Source organism: Macaca mulatta, chromosome 7 (assembly GCF_049350105.2).
Source record: "Macaca mulatta isolate MMU2019108-1 chromosome 7, T2T-MMU8v2.0, whole genome shotgun sequence".
NCBI lineage: Eukaryota > Metazoa > Chordata > Mammalia > Primates > Cercopithecidae > Macaca > Macaca mulatta.
Window position 1 is genome coordinate 141,377,700 of NC_133412.1, and position 21,688 is coordinate 141,399,387.

The 21,688-nt window shown below is 38.6% G+C and overlaps 1 protein-coding gene and 1 long non-coding RNA gene across 21 annotated transcripts in view; one reads left to right on the forward strand and one right to left on the reverse strand.

The window, feature by feature from the left end:
• Nucleotides 1–7,139, reverse strand: part of LOC144330346 (uncharacterized) — a 48,874-nt gene extending 41,735 nt beyond the window's left edge. The window contains exon 1 of the long non-coding RNA XR_013396413.1: nt 7,106–7,139. This is a non-coding gene — a long non-coding RNA (uncharacterized LOC144330346). The remainder of the gene's footprint in view (nt 1–7,105) is intronic.
• Nucleotides 1–21,688, forward strand: part of RAD51B (RAD51 paralog B) — an 851,179-nt gene that overhangs the window by 380,085 nt on the left and 449,406 nt on the right. The window lies entirely within an intron of this gene.

Below are 21,688 nucleotides of genomic sequence, written 5' to 3' on the forward strand. Positions count from 1 at the left end.
ATGGGTGGATTTGCTAATAACAACCACATATAGCATTTATTGATTACTATGTGCCAGGCAAAATGCTAAATGTGTTGTATGAATTCTCTCATTTAATCCTCACAATGACCCTCTGAGGTGTATACTAGTAATATTGCATTCTATAGGTGGATGTAGAGGCACAGATATGTTAAGTCATTTACTCAAGTCCCACAGCCAATAAGAGGCACAGATAGCACAGGAACCATTTGTCTATCACCAAAGCCCATGCTCTTAACCGCTGTATTATGCTCCTAGAACCAGTGAGTCAGAATTTTACACAGATTAATGTAAAGTCCTAAGCTGAGGTTAACAAAGTAGTATGTTAAGTCTTGAAGGAGGAAGCTTGGGTTGATAGCAAGTAATAAGGAAAAGATTTAGGGACATTAGTTCATAGGAAACTCAATGTGATTCAATACTAACACATACCTACTTTTAAAAAAGAACAACTAATAGGAGGGTGCGTTATTAGAATATAGCATCATGGATCATGGTGGCAGTAGTTCTTCCTGTAAGAGTTCATGTCCAGGGTACTAGGTCAGGTCAGTCGTTAAGGGGGTCCTTGACCATTATAATCAGGAGAATAAGAGGTCTGGATTAACATCATAAGAGGAAAAATGGTGAACTAATGTCAGCCTGGAAAAGAGAAAAACCAAAGAGGAATATGAAGACAACCTTCAAATATTAACATAGTTATATGATGAGAAAGAGTAGATGCCATTGGTGTCTAAGAGAGTAAAAAATCACTTCTTCTCATTCCCTGTTGAGACATGGACTCTGGCATCAGATTTATGGAGAACAAAATGTCAGCTTTATTCCAGTAAAACCATGTTAGAGAATGTGTCCTGATCTGTGGCTACAGTCAGGCCTTTTATACCCTTCCCTAGTTAAACACACTCTCAGAGTCAGGTAAGGCCCTGGACACCTGTTCTTTCCAGGGGCAGGGCAGTTCTTGTGTGAAGGAAAAGGAGAAAGTGTGCATTCTGAAGCCAGGGATGCACCTGACTTCTCGACTGTGAAAGAGAGAGGAGGGAACCTAGTTCATACGTGCAGAAAAATTCTTCTTGGAATCCTTGAAGAGGGCTGGAAGAAAAAAAAAAAAGATCAAAATGTTACCCTAGCAGGAGGCCAGTCATGGAAACCTTAGGCAGGGGAATTGTGTTACTCCTGATACTTATCAACCTTAACTTCAGTGGGGCAACCAAGCCAATGGAGCACTTATCCCTGAAGTGTTTGGCCTCTGTACAGAATGGTGCGAAAAAGAGTCTTCTAACATTGGGACGTGGGGGGAGAGATGTCTAGATGACTTCTACGGCCCCCACTCCCTAAGATTCTTTTGAAATCAGTTAAGACACGCATTGGTAAATAACAAAAACTCCAAGTAAAGCACGCCAGTATTTTAAAGGCTTATTTTTTTGAGCAATGAGAGATGATCAGTGTTCTAAGTGCTATGGTTCATCATGTTCTGGAGGTGGCTTTGTTCCAACTGTTTGTTCACCAGTGTTTTGAGTTAAAGGGAATTACAGTGTACAAATTTATGCACATGGCACTTCACAGAATAGAAGAGGCCAACTTCTGGCCTCTTACATCCACATGCAACAAATATAGCTCATGTCCTTCCCCCAGGACTCAATTCGTAAGCCTCTTTATTGCATTGTGCTATAGTAAAAAAAATTCCCAGTTTTGTGGGCAATCTGTGAAACCAGCCTTCCTTTATTTCAACTTTGTTGTTTTGCCTTTATACTGTGAATTAAATGAATCCTTGGGGGTTCTAATTATATTATGGAAAAAAGAACTTGATGTTCTGAGAAGCTGAAGAACAATTTGTTTTCCTCCACTAGATATTTAGGACTTTTAGGATTTAGTTATCATTTTCAAAAAATTTGAAGAAGATTAATTATCCCCATTGCCTCAAATGACAAAGATAGTATGTTCAATTCTCTCCTGAGTTATCATCATAATAACCCTATATTCTTAATATGGCCTTTTATATTTTACAAAGTTTCTCAATGGGGAATGAGAAGAAAGTGATGTTTTACTCTCTTAGACACCAATGGCGTCTACTCTCTCTCATCATGCAACTATCTTAATATTTAAGGTTGTGTTTATCTTCCTTTTCGGTTTTTCTCTTTTCTCTTTTACCACAGTAATCATCACAAATAATCATGTTTGGAAGATAGAGAAGAGGAAGCAAGACAGATACCCATTTCAGAAATAAGGAGAATGGAACTCACAGAGTGGTGGTGGGAATAATTAAGAAATGTTTTCTGAGCACCAATCTGTTCCAACTACCTTAATCCTTATAATAGTTCCAGGAGTTAGGTGCTATTATCCCCATTTTGAAATGAGGAAGCTGTGGCTCAAAGTGTTACTTGCCCAAGGTCACGCAGTAGTGAGTAGAAGAACCAAGATTAGACCCAGGCTTTCTGGTTCTGAAATCCATACTGTTAATCACTAGGTTGTTACCACTGGAGAGGTTATGAACCTGCCCAAAGCCACTGGCTGGCTAGTAACTGAGGCAGGGCCAGAACCTGTGTCTTTAGACTGCCTAGCACATCTTCTAGATCCTGTAGCTGCTTCACTGGTTTTCATTAACTTTGGGGTTTTTCAGTACAAAAAGAGGAAACAAATGAAAGCTGAGCCAAATTTTGCTTTTGTAACATAGTGGAACTTACTCAGTACCAAGGATAATCTGAGGCTCTTATGGGATTTTTTTAAGTGCCCAGTGTTGTTCATATTCTGTTTATTCTTCACCATCACCACCAGTAAATGCAGGTGGTTCTTGTCTGATAGTGATTCACATGTGGGCTTATGCCAGGTACACCTATTTTACTACTTTTGGCATTTATAAGGGCAATATGTATCTCAACTAATTTGGGAGAAATAAGTTCTCATATTAACTGTAGCAGAAAAACAAATGGGAAAGTCAGTGAGGTTCAATGGAAAGAGCTCAGCCTTTGGCATCAGCCCAAGCAGAGTTAGAAATCCCAGCTCAGTCTCTTCCTAAAAGAGAGACTTTAAGTGAGTTACTGAAGCTCTCTAAAACCTGTTTCTGCATTTTAAACTGGAGATAACATTTGACTCGTGCTTTTGTTAGAGAGAACAAATGAAAACGGTCGTTAAGTGTGTTTATTGGCAGTGAACTGTATGGTAGGTGCTGTGCTTGTGTTTGCTTCACTTAATCCTCATGACAGCCCTAGGAGACAGGTCTTATTATCACCTTCTGACAGATAAGGAAATTGAATCTTAAGGACATGTGATAACTTTTCTAAAGTGAACTCTATCTTGATGTGTTGGAAAAGACTGTAACAAATCAAATATATCATTTCAGTTTCTCCAAAACCTTGAAATATCTTTAAGTCTCCCTGAAAGATTTCCCAAATAAGGCTGTCAAGGTCTTCTTAAAGAATCCCATCTAAGTTCTGCTATCCCAGTGGTTCCTTTATCTTTTTATTTCTTGCCATAAAATTAAATCTAGAATTACAAAGAAGTATTTCAAAGTGTATATAATATTCCTCTGTTTTATGGATTTACATATCACCTCCTCCATCAGCAGGGATTAAGAGGGGTGTAAATACTTGGATAAGGCTCTTTTCCTTGGACTTCCTCACCTCCATCAACAGTGGTCAAGAGGAGCCTGGACAGTAATCCCTCTCTGACCCCTCTCTCAGCCTAATCACCACTGTTTGCCTCAAACAATCTCGTGAGGCCTCTGATCAATGTTGAGATTAGTCACAGTAAGAGAAGTCTGACTTGCAGGAAACCTTTTATCTCCGAAACTCTAATTCTTCTATTCCGTTTCTCCTCAAGTCCTGTGTCCTCTGGAATTCAGAATCTGTCATTGGCAAGATCTCCTGTGTTCTCAACCTCTTCTCAGAACAGTCCTTTCACCTTCCCACTCTAAACTGAACTGTGGCTGTCACCTAAGGATGGTGCCTCTCCTGCTGCCCTCCTAAGTGGTGGTAATGTTATCTTCCCCAGTCTCCTATGACAAGGCCTGGAGGTGGGCTACGTGTCCTCTTTCTTGTTCGCCACTGCTGCTTTCATATCATTCTTCATCTCCCCTTCTCTAAATCCAACAGCCCGCCCACTTAAAATCTCATGTTATCAATTATGTATAGACCTCTGTGAGCTTAATCCTACACAATGTAAAGGCATATCTTTCTGGCCAATCAATATGGAGTTTATGGCTCTTTTATAAAGAAAGTGGATAACAGCCTCTTGATCAAGAACATAACTGCTTTTTTCATTAGTCAGTACTCTATGATGAGGGTGCACAGTCCAGGGGAAGTGGGTTCAGGCCCATCAGACTGACTGAGAGTTGAGGTCTTCACCCACTCAGAGTCAAGAATTGTGGTATGGGAGGAAGCACTGTGTGAAGCATCCTACAGGGGTCTGTTCTGAACACTGAAAATGGACAGTCCCTGTCCCAGAGTGGCATTCTCAAGATTTTTTTCTTGATGGCACTTGTGTGGCTATGGGCCAAATTAAATTTAATATAAGCCTGACTTTCATAGTCTTTGTAGAGGAATGAAACCAGAAGAATTTGGAGCAGAGAGTCGGGCACTCATGTAGAATATTTTTCTAAAACAGAGGAAGTCATGGAAGACTCAGGGTCTAGATTATAAAGTGTTTGTTACTTAACTTTGGAAGGACAACTTTGTATAATTTAGCAAAGCTTTCTTGTTTAAGATTAGTCTCTAATAAGTAAGACGGCCTCGTTGGATTTCTTCATAATTCTCAGTAGTTTCCAGAAGTCAGAACTATTCCTTATCTGTAAGTAACAGGTCTTTAGATTATAGACCTAGTGGGGATATAACTTTAATGTTGTACAGTTAAATCAACTTCACACTATTTACAAGACATGTCATACAACACTGAAAACAAGAAATTAGAGTATGTGGAAACTATGCTACTAAAATTAAGCAGCATAAGGAAAATTAATGTAAGCCTGTAAGTCACAGCTTGACTTCTGTTTCAGCAGCTGACCCAGAGGCAATGAAGCCAAAAACAATTTTAAGACCTGTTCTGTTCTGACTTGTAAAGATTACAAGTTAACCCCTTACCCTTATCCCCTTTCCAAGTGAGTATCAGGGGTTAGGAAAAAGATATAATATTGCCTGGCTCATTTCTGGTCAAACTTTAATTCTGGCTTCAGCAAGGCGAGATGCCTACTTTTTGTTAAGTATCATTGGCAGTTGGCAGTACATTTCATTAAGAGTTCATGTGACTGTCAGTAGTATTTTTGATACTCTGAGGATGGGCACTAGAGAAATATGTGCTATATGTGCTTGTTGAAAAGCCTGCTGATCTCTATGTGATAATTTAATTTTGCTATTACCTGAATGTAAGTGCTATTGATATGGCATTAGCATTGATTTCATAGCTATTTAATCAAGAGACAGAAACTTCAAATGCATAATTATGATATCAATATATGAGTCTTTCCTTAGAGATGAAAAACATATAGTTAAAAACTGTGGAAAACTGCCTTGCTTATATCAGAAAACTTATACATCTCTGTTGAAAGAATAGGCAACTAAAATAGTTTACAACATAATCTAAAAGGATGAATTTGTGGAATTTTCAGTATAACTGGAAGGTATGATGTATTAGATAGAGGGGAGAGTGTACATATATTATCAAGCTACAATGTTGCAACCTGACACTATTAGATATAATAGATTATACAGCCAAAAATGTAGTCATGGACAGCGATAGGGGAGCAGGAATGGTTCGGTAAAGTACCAAGTCTGGTGACAGGACAATGGGAAAATGTCTGCAGCCTGATGAACTGGGTAGTTGGATATAAGTCTAAAAGTAGAGATACTTTCATATTTAGGGAAAACCTGCAAAATACTGAAAAGATTAATAAAGAGAAAGGGAAGGTCTAAATAGCTAAAACTCCCGGCAGAGCAGCGTAGCTGACAGAGCACCATAATCTTGTGTATCAAAGCTTCTCAGTTCCTTTGGAACAGGAGAATTTGATAATTTTTTTCTCCCATGAGGATGCTCTATGAAGGAAACCACTAGGAAATTGGAATTATTTTACAGCGATTTACTTTAACATTAACTTGGTAGACTTCATCTGTTCCATAGCATTTATTTTCTTTTATCCCATTCACTTGCATCCTCTCTATAAGATTAATGCACTCTTGAAAGTGTCACCTCCTAGCCAGTGGCCAGCTAACACAAAACCAGTGCATTAAACAAAAACACAACCAAGGACCCTCACAGAGTCCACTTCACTCCCTGCTACCGCCACTGGAGCAGGTACTGGTATCCTCGGCTGCGAGACCTGAAGACAGATCACATCACAGGATGCTTTGCAGACACTCACCAGTACCAACCCAGAGCCCAGGAGCTCCACTAGATGGCTAGGCCCAGAAGAGCCAAAACAATCACTAGAGTTTGGCTCTCAGGAAACCTTATTCCTAGGGGAACACCACCTCAGGGGGGAGCACCCCGTGTGACCAAAGAATCTGTACAGCAGTCCTTGAATCCCAGATCTTACCTCTGACATAGTCTACCCAAATGAGAAGGAACTAGAGAAACAATTCTGGTAATATGACAAAATGAGGTTCTTTAACACCACCAAAAGATCATACTGGCTCACCAGCGATTGATTCAAACCAAGATGAAATCTCTGAATTGCCAGAATAATAACTATAATAATTCAGAAAGTGAATTATTCAGCTAATCAAGGAGGCACCAGAAAAAGGTGAAGTCCAACTTAAAGAAATAAAAAACATGATACAGCATATGAAAGGAAAATTCTTCAGTGAAATAAATGGCATAAATAAAAAACAATCACAACATCTGGAAATCAAGGACACAGAGAAATGAAGTCTCAGCAATAGAATCAAACAAGCAGAAAAAAGAACTTCAGAACTCAAAGACAAGGTTTTCAAATTAACCCAATTCGTCAAAGACAAAGAAAAATGAATTTTTAAAAATGAACAAAGCCTCCAAGAAATTTAGTACTATGTTAAGCATCCAAACCTAAGAATAATTGGTGTTCCCAAGAAAGAAGAGAAATCTAAAAGTGTAGAAAACATATTTGAGGGAATAATTGAGGAAAACCTACCTGGCCTTGCTAGAAGTCTAGACATCCAAATACAAGAAGCTCAAAGAAAACCTGGGAAATTCATCACAAAAAGATCATTACCTAGGCACATTGTCATCAGGTTATCTAAAGTCAAAACGAAGGAAAGAATCTTAAGAACTGTGAGGCAAAAGTATCAGGTAACCTATAAAGGAAAACAGATTAACAGCAGATTTCTCAGCAGAAACCCTATAAGCTAGAAGGGATTGGGGTCCTATTTTTAACCTCCTTAAATAAAACAATTATCAGCCAAGAATTTTGTATCCAGTGAAATAAGCTTCTTAAATGAAGGAAAGATGCAGTCTCCTCCAGACAAACAAATGCTGACAGAATTAGCCACTACCAAGCCAGCACTACAAGAGCTGCTAAAAGCTCTAAATCCTAAAACAAATCCTCAAAATACACCGAAATAGAACCTCCTTAAGTCATGAATCTTACAGGACCTATATAACAACACAATTAAAAAAAAGTCAAAGTATTCAGGCAACAAATAGCACAATGAATAGAATAGTACCTCACATCTCTATACTAACATTGCATATAAAGGGCCTGAATCCTCCACTTAAAAGTTATAGAATGGCAGAATGGATAAGAATTCACCAACCAAGTTTCTGCTGTCTTCAGGATACTCACCTAACATAAGGACTCATATAAACTTAAGATAAAGGGGTGGAAAAAGACATTTTATGCAAGTGGACACCAAAGACAAGCAGAAGTAGCTATTCTTATATGAGAGAAAACAAACTTTAAAGCTACAGCAGTTAAAAAAGACAAAGAGGGACATTATATAATGATAAAAGGACTAGTGTAACAGGCAAATATCACAATTCTAAATATATATGCACCTAACATTGGAGCTCCTAAATTTATAGAAGTATTACTACTTGACCTAAGAAATGAGATAGACGACAGCATAATAATAGTGGGGGACTTCAGCACTCCACTGGCAGCACTGGACAGGTCAACAAGACAGAAAGTCAAGAAACAAACAATGGACTTAAACTATACCCTAACACAAATGGACTTAACAGATATCTACAGAACATTCTACCCAACAACTGCAGAATATGCAATCTATTCATCAGCACATGGAACTTTCTCCAAGATAGACCATATGATAGGCCACAAAACAAGTCTTAATACATTTAAGAAAATCAAAATTATATCAAGTACTCCCTCAGACCATAGTGGAATAAAATTAGAAATCAACTCCAAAAGGAACCCTCAAAACTATGCATATATGTGGAAATTAACTTGCCTGCTTCTGAATGATCATTGGGTCAACAATGAAATCAAGATGGAAATTTAAAAATTCTTTGAACCGTACAATAATGACACAACCTATCAAAACCTCTGGGATACAGCAAAAGCAGTGCTAAGAAGAAAATTCATAACATTAAATGCCTACATCAAAAAGTCTGAAAAAGCACAAATAGACAATTTAAGGTCACACCTCATAGAACTGGAGAAACAAGAACGATCTAAACCGAAACCCATTAAAAGAAAAGAAACAACAAAGATCAGAGCAGAACTAATGAAATTGAAACAAAAAAATACAAAAGATAAATAAAACAAAATCTGCTTATTTGAAAAGATAAATATTAATAAAGTTGATAGAACATTAGTGAGATTAACCAAGAAAACAAGAGAGAAGGTCCAAATAAGCTCACTTAGAAATGAAACAGGAGATATTACAATTGATACCACAGAAATACATAAGATTATTTAAGACCACTATGAACACCTTTATGCACATAAACTAGAAAACCTAGAAGAGATGGATAAATTCCCAAAAATATACCACCTTCCTAGATTAAACCAGGAAGATATAGAATCTCTGAACAGACCAGTAACAAGCAGCAAGATTGAAATGGTGATAAAAAAAAAAAAAATTGCCAACAACAAAAAAAAAGTTCAGGACCAGACAGATTCACAGCTGAATTCTATCAGACTTTCAAAGAAGAACTGGTACCAATCCTATTGACACTATTCCAAAAGACAGAGAAAGAGGGAATCCTCCCTAAATCATTCTATGAAGCCAATATCACCCTAATACCCAAACCAGGGAAGGACATAACAAAAAAAGAAAACTACAGACCAATATCCCTGATGAACATAGATGCAAAAATCTTCAACAAAATACTAGTGAACTGAATCCAACAGCATATCAAAAAGATAGTCCACTGTGATTAACTGGGTTTTGGATGCAGGGATGGTTTAACATATGTCAGTCAATAAATGTGATATACCACGTAAACAGAATTAAAATAAAAAATCACATGATCACCTCCAGAGACAAAGAAAAAGCATTTGACAAAATCTAGCATCCCTTTATGATTAATACCCTCAGCAAAATCGGCATAGAAGAGACATACCTTAACGTAATATAAGCCATCTATGACACACCGACAGCCAACATTATACTGAACACGGATAAGTTGAAAGCATCCCTCATGAGAACTGGAACAAGACAAAGATGCCCACTTTCACCGCTTCTATTCAGCATAGTACTGGAAGTCCTAGCCAGAGCAGTTAGACAAGAGAAAGAAATAAATGGCATCTGAATCAGTAAAGAGGAAGTCAGACTGTTGCTATTTGCAAATGATATAATGGTATACCTAGAAAACCCAAAAAGACTCATTCAAAAAACTCTTAGAACTGATAAATGAATTCAGCAAAGTTTCAGGATACAAAATTAACATACACAAATCAGTAGCTCTGCTATACACCAACAGCAGCCAAGCTGAGAATCAAATCAAGAACTCAACCCTGGCCAAGCATGGTGGCTCACGCCTGTAATCCCAGCACTTTGGGAGGCCGAGGCAGGCGGATCATGAGGTCAGGAAATCGAGACCATCCTGGTCAACATGGTGAAACCTCATCTCTACTAAAAATACAAAAATTAGCTGGGCGTGGTGGTGCACATCTGTAGTCCCAGCTACTTGAGAAGCTGAGGCAGGAGAATCACTTGAACTTGGGAGGCAGAGGTTGTAGTGAACCAAGATCGTGCCACTGCACTCAATATGTGAAAATAACCATACTGTCAAAAGCCCTCTGCAAATTGCAATTCCCATTAAAATACCACCAACATTCTTCACAGAACTAGAAAAAACAATCCTGAAATTCACGTGGAACCAAAAAAGAGCCTGTGTAGTCAAAGTAATACTAAGCAAAAAGGACAAATCTGGAGGCATCACATTACCCAACTTCAAACTATATTATACGGGCATAGTCACCAAGACAGCATGGTACTGGTATAAAATAGACACATAGACCAATGGAACAGAATAGAGAACCCAGAAATAAAGCCAAATACTTAACAGCCAACTGATCTTTGACAAAGCAAACAAAAACATAAATGGGGAAAGGACACCCTATTCAACAAATGGTGCTGGGATAATTGGCTAGCCACATGTAGGAGAATGAAACTGGATCGTAATCTCTAACCTTATGTAAAAATCAACTGAAGATAGATCAAAGACTTAAATCAAAGATCTGAAACCATAAAGATTCTAGAAGATAACATCGGAAAAACCCTTCTAGACACTGGCTTAGGCAAAGACTTCATGACCAAGAACCCAAAAGAAAATGCAACAAAGGCCGGGCGCGGTGGCTCAAGCCTGTAATCCCAGCACTTTGGGAGGCCGAGACGGGCGGATCACGAGGTCAGGAGATCGAGACCATCCTGGCTAACACAGTGAAACCCCGTCTCTACTAAAAAATACAAAAAAACTAGCCGGGCGAGGTGGCGGGCGCCTGTAGTCCCAGCTACTTGGGAGGCTGAGGCAGGAGAATGGCGTAAACCCGGGAGGCGGAGCTTGCAGTGAGCTGAGATCCGGCCACTGCACTCCAGCCTGGGTGACAGAGCGAGACTCCGTCTCAAAAAAAAATAATAATAATAAGAAGAAAGTGCAACAAAAACAAAGACAAATAGATTCAGTTAAACTAAAAAGCTTCTTCACAGCAAAATAAATAATCAACAGAGTTAACAAACAACCCACAAAGTGGGAGAAAATCTTTACAAAATCTATACATCCAACAAAGGACTAATATCCAGAATCTAAAAACAACTCAAACAAATAATCAAGAAAAAACAATTTCATCAAAAAGTGGACTAAGGACATGAATAGACAACTCTGAAAAGAAGATATACAAATGGCCAACAAGCATATGGAAAAAATGCTCAACATCACTAATTATCAGGGAAATGCAAATCAAAACCACAATGTGATACCACCTCACTCCTACAAGAATGGCCATAATCAAAAAATAATAGATGTTGGCATGGATGCGGTGAAAAGGGAACACTTTTACATTGTTGGTCGGAATGTAAAACAGTACAACCACTGGGGAAAACAATGTGGAGATTCCTTAAGGAACTAAAAGTAGATCTACCATTTGATCCAGCAATCCCACTACTAGGTATCTACCCAAGGAAAAGAAGTCATTATATGAAAAAGATACTTGAACATTTGTTTTTATGGCAGCACAGTTTGCAATTGCAAAAATATGGAACCAGCTAAAATGCCCAACAGTCAATGAGTATACAAGGAAATATGGTATATGTATATGCCATGGAGTACTACTCAGCCATAAAAAGGAATGAAATGATGGCATTCACAGCAACCTCGATGAAATTGGAGACTATTATTCTAAGTAAAGTAACTCAGGAATGGAAAACCAAACATTGAATGTTCTCACTCATATGTGGGAGCTAAGCTATGAGGACACAAAGGCATAAGAATGATACATGGGACTTTGGGGACTTGTGGGAAAAGGTTGGGGGTGGCGAGGGATAAAAGAGTTCACATTAGGTACAGTGTACACTGCTTGGGTGATGGGTGCACCAAAATTTCAGAAATTGCCACCAAAGAACTTACTCATGTAACCAAACACCTCTGTTCCCCAAAACCCTATTGAAATAAAAAATAAGAAAAACAAAAATAAATAAATAAATGTTCGTGTTATTCAAATACCCGTAGGATAAGTAATCTCTTTGAGATTGGAACTCCATTTTCTTCACCTTTCTATGCCTGGAAATACCTCACAAAATGACTATAGAGTGGTTACCCAAAAGGTATTTGTTGAATCGTTATCTCTTACAGAATTTTAGATACCATCTCTACTTCTTTTCTTACTGTACATTTTCCCTGGGTGAGCTCTCATTTATTCCTGTGGATGCACACATACCCTGACCAGTCACAGATCTCTACCTCCAGCTCAGGCTCTTCTCCTGAGCTCCAGCCCCACATGTCCAAGTGTCTGCTGGGAATCTCCTACTAGATGTTGTGGGCTAACTCCAATTCAGAGTGCCGAAGTCTGAACTATTAGTATTTCCAAAATTACCATTTCCTACACTTCCCCTACCTTAGCTAATAGGAAAATCGTTATCTACGCAGTTGCCTAAATCAGTTTTGAGTCATAGAAACTTTCCCTTGTCCTTTCCTCCCATTTTTAATCAAACATGTTTACATTCTTCTTTTTCCTTCTGGTTTGGGACCTCCTCCAAGACAGTTTCTGTCTCATTACTTATTAACCTTGCCTAGGCCAAGGCTTGATTTAGGATACATATGTTTTTAATAAATGTCTAATGAATGGGAATTTTTTGTAGCTTTTAGATTTTCTATTGAGAGACACACATAATCACATACTCATAAACACATGTGTGTGCCTGGAAGCACATACATGTAGTATTCACCCAAGTCATCCAAGTTCACTGAGTCCTGTCCAGACCTTTAACTCTCTCAGTTTATTTGTGAGATTGTTATATGGCACAAGCCTACAGGCATATGTTAAGGGGATATGGATTGAGAATTCTGCCATGATAGCTCATAGCTCCTTCTGGCTAGTTAGGCCTCATATCCTATTCTGCCAAACCCTTCTCAGACATTTCTCAACTCTTTTCTTACTCCCTTGTTAACAAATTTTTTAGCCGGGCGCAGTGGCTCAAGCCTGTAATCCCAGCACTTTGGGAGGCCGAGACGGGCGGATCACGAGGTCAGGAGATCGAGACCATCCTGGCTAACATGGTGAAACCCCGTCTCTACTAAAAATACAAAAAACTAGCCGGGCGAGGTGGCGGGCGCCTGTAGTCCCAGCTACTCAGGAGGCTGAGGCAGGAGAATGGCGCAAACCCGGGAGGCGGAGCTTGCAGTGAGCTGAGATCTGGCCACTGCACTCCAGCCCGGGCTACAGAGCAAGACTCCGTCTCAAAAAACAAAAACAAAAACAAAAACAAATTTTTAAAAATATTTTTTAAAAGGAAAGAAAAGAAAATCCTGCCTTATGAAATTATCTTGGCCTTGATGAGAATCTTGGCCTTGATGAGTTTAGATTCGTAGTTGACTGTTTTCCGTTCTGTCACTAAGATGTATTTGGATAACAACAAATAACCGCTGAGTCCTGCTATTGTTTCTTTATGGTTTATGTCTCATGCTCTGCTGCTTAGCCAACAGGGAGGGAGGCTTAACTGACAAACCCAGTTTTTGTAGCTGTGCTGGTATCATCCACAATTCAAAGCCACAGCGAAAAATTACAAATCAGCCGCAGCCACATTTTTTTTTGTTCTTCTTCTTACTGAGAAACACACATGCACAAAGAAGTTCCATGTTTACTGAGTGGGACCAAACAATCTTGGTGTAGAATTAAGAAAAAATGGTGAAACTATGGAGGGTGAAATTATGTAAACTATAAAAAGCAAACGACCTTGTTTTCTCCATCTTTTATACCACCTCCTTTGATGCAGCCTCCATCCTTCACGAAGCCTGTTTTATTTGTTACTTGTTTTCTCATCCTGAGATTGCACTGAAATTGCATGACTCTGTTACAATTCTTGGATAACTTTTCAAGAACCACTTTGGAAAAATTATTGTACAATAGTATCTCTCTGGAATCCAGTTTTATTCTCTCCCAATCACTTACTTTGCCAATGAATGGCCCATTAACTGTGTAACTGATGTAGCTCTGCCTTTTTTCATTCATGCATTACTTCTGCTTGGCATATCTTCTTTCACCTTGAGCAACAATAAAAATTTTACTTATTTCTTAATAAATATCACCTTCTGTGAAAAGCCTTTCAAGTTCATATTATTATGATCTATTCATATTTATTCAGTTCTCTAGTATGCAGTATATGCATAAGTAGGCATCTGATATAAGTTGATATTAACATATGGCTTAAGAAATTGCTAATTTTATAATACAGTAGTTTTATTTTTTATGCAAACAACAAAAGACATCTTAAAAAGCTATTTTCTTTTTTTTTTTTTTTTTGAGAAGGAGAGTCTCGCTGTGTCGCCCAGGCTGGAGTGCAGTGGCGCAGTCTCGGCTAACTATAGCCTCCACCTCCTGGGTTCAAGCAATTCTCTGCCTCAGCCTCCCGAGTAGCTGGGATTATAGGCATCTGCCACCATGCCCAGCTAATTTTTGTATTTTTATTAGAGACGGAGTTACACCATCTTGGCCAGGCTGGTCTTGAACTCCTGACCTTGTGATCCACCCACCTCCACCTCCCAAAGTGCCGGGATTACAGGTGTGAGCCACCACGCCCAGCCCAAAAAGCTATTTTCTTTTTAAGCCTCAACAACACGTATTAAAAAATACAAGAGAAAGAATGTTAAGAAAAAAATTTAGACATACTATTGTGCAATTTAGAGAAACTTGTTTTCTGAAATATTATAAATTTAGAAAAATTTTGCAAAAAAACAGAAAACACTGTAGGGACAACATATGATGAGTAAATTGTACTTCAGCAACTCATTGCTTCTTAGATACCACTGAATTATTTGAACTAATGGAGGAACATTGTTTTACAAACCTATTTATATATGATACACATTTTAGGATTCCTGTTCAGCTTATTTACTTTCTTACTTGTGTCTTATCTGGATTCTTATTAAAGTTAGTTCTCCCTTACTTGCTTGGAGGAGAAATCATTAGAAACATGCTGAGAACTAGGAGATAGCCACTTCAGGTTTAAATTTGCTATGAAGAAGCTACCAATAACCTACTTTCAGTCTAAATTAAGGTGGCCTGTAGTTTTACAACCCAAAGCATGATCATGGGATGCTAATTTAGGGAACTATTCTGCAGAAACCATGACACAATCAGCTTGCTGGTCAACATTTAGAACCATACTTGGAAATTGTGCTCAGGTTTGCAATTTGTAATTCACGGGTAGGAGTTGAATCTAGAGGTGGCTGAGACTCTCAGCCACAAAGGTGATAAAAGAATTGGGAAAGAACTATGAAGGAATTTAAAGAAACTGGGATTAGCTTGGAAAGAGAGGAAGATACAGAGCAATTTAATAGCAATCTTTATGTACATAGAGAAGCTTAGCAGAACATAGTGATCAGTGTTTTCCGCCTCACCTGAGGACAACACAAGAGGCTTAAACTGCAATATGAGGAATTTGGGATAGGCAGAAGGAAGTATCTACTAACAAGCAAAATTGGAGTAGACTACTGAGAAATATGGTAGAATTTCCATCTCTGAGGATTGAAAATGTATATATTCTATTCCCTTTGAGTGTTTTAAGATGAATCTTGCTGAAAGACGTTGGTCTGAACTTAATGGCTTCCTGGAAATCCATTCATTGTGTAACATTACTATTTTTAGAAGCTTCTTCATAGATGGCAGAGAGGAACAAGTACACCAATCAAGTAATGGGTAGTGTGATGTGGAGAAAAGGGCTCCGGGCTGAGAGGCAAGGGAACTTGATTGCTGTCTCTGGTGTACTGCAATTAGTTGAGTGTTCTTATACTTGTCACTTAACTCCTCTGTGCTTCAGTTTTCTAATCTATAAAATGAGGGAGCCAACCTAAATGGCTCAAAAAGGAGCCATTTCTTACTTTAAAAGTAAGAAAGCATAATATTCAGTAAATATAAGCTAAAAGCCTCTCCCGGGCCAGCCACTGAGCAAGACTTCTTCACATATTATCTTATAGAGCATCTCATCTGATATGGTTTGATTGTGTCCCCACCCAAATCTCATCTTAAATTGTAGCTCCTATAATTCCCACGTATTGTGGGAGGGACCTGGTGGGAGGTAATTGAATCACAGGGGTGAGTCCCGTGCTGTTTTCGTGATAGTAAATAAGCCTCACAAGATCTGATGGTTTTATAAAGGGGAGTTGCCCTACATAAGCTCTCTTGCCTGGCGCCGTGTAACACGTAACTTTGCTCCTCCTTGCCTTCTGCCATGATGGTGTGGCTTCCCCAGCCATGTGGAACTGCAGGTCCATTAAACCTCTTTTTCTTTATAAATTACCTAGTCTTGGGTATGTCTTTATTAGCGCATGAGAACAGATGAATACATCCTCCAACCCATGTTACAGGTGAGCAAACTGAGGGCCAGAGAGACTAAGTGACTGGCCAGTTTAACATAGCTAGTTTCAGTCCTGGATAGAACCCAAATCTCCTGACTCCCAGGCCAGGACTCATTTATTTTACTGAGCTAGGTCTTTGATAATCATCCTTTGATACAGTCTTTGAGAATCCATTCTAGTTTTTCTTTACTTCGTTTCTTTTTTTCTTCCAGAAATTTTTATTGTGCCCTACTAAATGATAGGCACTATGTTAGGTGCAGAATGGAACTCTGATGGACTCTTCCAGGATTTTAAATTCAAAACTCAAGTGTTTCAGTTAGTGAAGGAGGCTTCTGAATCTTTCCAGGCATGTAGATGTCTTTAAGGATGCAATCAGGCCTCCTCGTCACAAGTGTGTGGCCAGAGGTGGAAAAACAAGAGATTGAGATAAGTACCCTCCAAGGTTTGGGGTCACTTCTGGCTTTGCCTAAGAAAGCAGAAGGGCACTCTTGCCTTTCTTCAAATAGTCTCTTCCCTTTCTCTCCCTCCAGGTCCCAGATAAGGATGCTCAGCATGACTTAGACGAAACTTTTCCAGCTCCCAGAACTGCACCCTTGTCCTCTCCTTGGGGTCCAAGGCCAGTCATTCAGTTTGAACACCGTCTGGGTTTAAATCCTACTCTCCCACATACCAACTGTTGGCCTTAGATTAGTTACTTATGCATTCTGTAAAATGGCAGTAATACTGATATCCACCTCAGAGGGTTGTCATAGGAATGAAATGAAACAATTCCAGCAGAGCTGTAATTCTTACTAAAAAAGTAATGTGTTAGCACTCAGTAAGTTTTAGCAATTTATATTAATATTTCCAATGTAGCAACAATACTGTCCTCCTCATCAATGGTCCCTTCAGCCCAGTTTTGAGACCAAACCCCTCCCCGGTCCTTTTAAATTGTGCTTTCTTCTTGAGGGTCCATCAACTGGGGTATATTTCTGTTTGGAGACAGTATACAGACACCTACATATTAAGGTTCTATAGTCTGACCATCCTAAGCTCAAATCCCTGCTCTAATATATAATTGGAGGAAATCTTCCTGTAAGTATGATGGGCATACCTATGTAAAGGCTTTGAAATACATGTGCTGGCCATTCGTGTATTTAATTTGGTTCCTTTGGAACTGTTTGACAGAGCATATTATTATGCCATTAATTATTATTAGTGATAATAATGATAGTCATTATGTATTAAGGGCCTACTCTGTGCCAGCACTGTGCTAAATGTTTTGCATACATTATATCTAACTTTTACAATAGCCCTCTAAAGTAAGTCATTTCATCCCCTTTTTATACCTGAAAAAATTGAGACTAAGGAAGGTAAATAAATTGTCCAAGATTACAAACTAGTAAGAGCCAGAGCCAGAATTTAGATTAAAAATCAGGTTTCTGTAGCTCCAAAGCCCAAAGCCCATGATCACTATAACTCCTTCCTTACCATCTGAGATGGTAAGGACAAGACATCTTACCTCTAGGTTGGGAAAGATCATAATGGTTTCCTGGCCTTACTAGTATGATTAGCTTAGTGAAAATATGATTCACTTAGTGAAAATATTTATCAGCTTAATGAAATTTTATTAGCTTAATGAAACTTTCGTTAGCTTAATGAAAATATTTTCTCTTGCTGGCAAAATAATTCAAGTTCTGCTTCATGTTGAATCATTATTCTTACTAGATTTATACAAGTTATTTCACTGTCTTGCCTTTAACACAGTGTGAAAATTTGCTGAAAAACTGAGAGATGTCATTTTTAGAAACCAACATCTTTGATTTTTTTTTTTTTTTAAAGAACTTAGTTCTATTCATCATTTTGTGCCCATACCTAAAACAGCTCTTGGTGTGTAAGACATGCTTTATAAATTTGTGTTGAATGACATGAATGAATGAGAGTTCAGTCTGGTTAAAAACAGTTTTATTTTAAAGCACTTGATACAGTGAAATGAGCTGTGGACACAAGTCAAATAATCTGTACTCTAGATTTAGCCTGGCACTGACCAGCTGTGTGACTTACGTCAAGTCACTACGTCTTGATGCGCTCTCACATGCAATTTATCCTTTGCAAAATGATGGGATTTAATCTAAATGATTGCTAAGGTTCCTTCCAGGTCTCAACTTTTGCATCTTCCTATAGACTGTGAACATGGGAATACAGTCTGATTTTCTCAGTGACTCATCTGGGACCCTAGAAGCTGGCAGATTTGGAAAGAAAACCTAATATTCTCTAAACCTGAATTTCGTAACTTACAGATTGTAAAATCTACTTTTTACCATGTCTAAAAAGGCAGTAGTCATGAAACAGCTGATATTATCTTTTGCTGATGGGCAAAGTTAACAGGCACGTTTGAGACCAGCTTCATATCTTTGAAAATCTGTTAAGTTGAAAGTTTATTTGTAAACAAGCTTCTCTAGACAACTGAGAAGTGATTGTTCTATCTTGCATTGTATGTATTTTAATATTTTGTATTGACCTGTAGTCATCTCGCTGGTCAAGCTAACATGTTTTTGATAGCCAAGAGCTGGAAATCCTGGTCACTATTGGCCTAATTGTATCCTTGGACCACCCTCAGAACTCTTGGCAATTAGATTTTCTTATAGAACTCTTTCCTAGAGGGCTCTTTGTGGATAAGATGAGCAGCACATTGCATTTTAGAATAGTATGTGCTAAGAACCAGTGCACGTAAAAGTGTGACATTATAGAAGATGCCTCTGGCTTACTCATCTTCATAATGAATCTTCAAATTCATTATGAATTTGCCATTGTCAATATCTTATATGTTGTAGAAAAAGAAAGAAATGACTCTTTGGAGTAGACATCTGCAATAAAATCTGGATTGATCTACTCACAGTCAGTTTCAGAGTAGTCAGTCTCCAGGGTGCTGGGAGTAACTAGACCCTGGTCTCCAGGCCTAGGTTCAGCTACATTCCCTACAAGGCCTTTGGCATGTACTGAACAGTGCTACCTGTTCAGTTGGTCAGTCACCCTGTTTCCAAACAAAGGGCATGGCCCTGAAAACTATAAACAACAGGACAAGATCCTGGCTCTAGTTTGGGATTTGTCATGTCTTTTTAGTTAGGCAAGCCTCCAATTGAGGGGACAGGATCAGAGCTGTGTCATACATCTCTTATATCTCTGTGCCCTCTCTAGCCCTCAAGACCGCCTCATCCCTTTGATTAGTTCCTGATGCCATCACGGGCTAGGCCACCTTCCTCATTTCTCCTAAAATTTTCACTTTAACTAGGTTGAAGTAACTCATATCATTTCTAGCATGTCACTGAATTCTACCCCTGCCCTTCAGAATCAGTTACACTTTTTCAAGTAGGTATCCAGCACTGAGAAGGCAAAGAGGAGACCAGGCCTGTAGCCAGTTGAGAGGTTACAAAAAGTATCAAATTGTAGGACAGTCTTATACAGGTGACTTTCTCATTCAGTGTAATGTAGATTGTGTAAGTTGAGGCTTTTTGATTGCAAGCAATATAAATTACCTTGGCTAACTGAAAGGAAAAAGGAGTAATTTTTGAAGGTGTAGAGAGTGTGTCATAGAATTGAAGGAAAAGTAGAACAAACAGATTTCCAGAATAGGACAGCTGTGGGAGTACAGGAAACAGAAACTAATAGTCACATCAAGGCACCACCATTGGAATGAGTTCACTCCAGACATTTTCTGTTAAACACCTTTATTGTTTGACTAATCATTCAGATTCCCAGCAGAGAATCTGACTGGCTTGGATTATAAGCCTATCTCTTAGCCAGCGAAGGCCCTGCACCTTAGATGACAGTCCTACCGGCACTGCCCATAATAAAGGTCAGAGATGGTTACCCAAAGCCAAGCACTTTTGGTGTTCCTACCAAAAAAAGAGATATTCAAAGGCAACAGATGTCTACTACAAAATCTGTTCTATGGGATTTACAGTGAGGGAATAGATCCAGCCTTACAGCGAAAGAAACGGACTGCTATGCAGAGATTTCTGTTTCTTAGCAGTGGCCAAAAGGACCCTTATCCAGCTTAGGAGTTCTTGGCTGTGATTTTAGTCCTTTTGTTTCCCAAGTACTTTTAAAATGTAAATCAGTAACTAGCAAGAGGCATCTTTGGTCATTGTAGTTGCTTGGAGTAGAATAAATCTTAAAAATTCTTTGATGTGGGAAAAATTACTATCATCATTATCACACATGGAAGATCAACATTAGGGCCAGTCATTGGAGGTAAACTGTCAGAAGAACATCCCAGTTACTTTCTCACTTTTGAGTTGTGTAGATTGACAGGATTTGACCTCAAACAAATAGCAAGAGGGATATTTCTATTTCTATCCACTGAGGGATTTGTAGCAAGACGCCATATTGTGGATAGTATATTATAATAACAAAGAGGATTTTAAAAGGAGGATGACACATTGATTTGGAATGTTTTCTCATCTGTATTTACTTATTCTTAAATATTTTCCTTCATGCTTTCTTTCTCAAGTGGATGACCAGCTGGTTGCCACCTTTTTCTTCTCTCTTTGCCTCTGTTCCTAATTTCTTTCTTATCCTTAACCACTCCACTTTCCTTCCTCCAATCTTATTTTCTCTCTAAATCTTTCCTCTAACCTTATTGAATTTCTCCCCTTCTTTTTGTTATCTGGTCATTTGATCTATAATTTCTATTCCTTTTCCTGAAATTCCCTCATTTTTCCTTTTCCCCTAAACCATCATTCTAGTCCTCCCCACACCCAAGCTTCTTATCTCTTTGCTGTTAATCTCCAATGTGTTTACTGACTTGTGTGCCAAAAGGCAAAATCCCCAGCCCCCTCCCAACCATGCCAGTGCATTGAAAAGCAGCAGCTGTCATTGCTCAACAAGTTCCTTGTGATCTACGAATCAATGGATAAGAATTCTCACAGTGAAAGTTTACATGTATATATTTGTATGTATATATGAGACATATGACCATGTTTACTGAATGGAGAAGGACTTGGATCTTTTCTAGTAGAGAAGAGAAGCAGAAAACTTTGCCTAACCCTGTTTCTTTACTAAGTTAATGAAAATGTTATCCAGGGAAAATAAATGATGTTAATGAGAGAAACAGGGACAGGAGACCAATAAACAATCAGGCATGAGAATATCTTGCTGAACTTATAGTTGATAGTAGACACAGGAATGTATTATAAATGCAGTGATGGAACAGAAAGCAGACCCAGAAAAGAAAGAGATGGTAATAAATGGCAGTAAA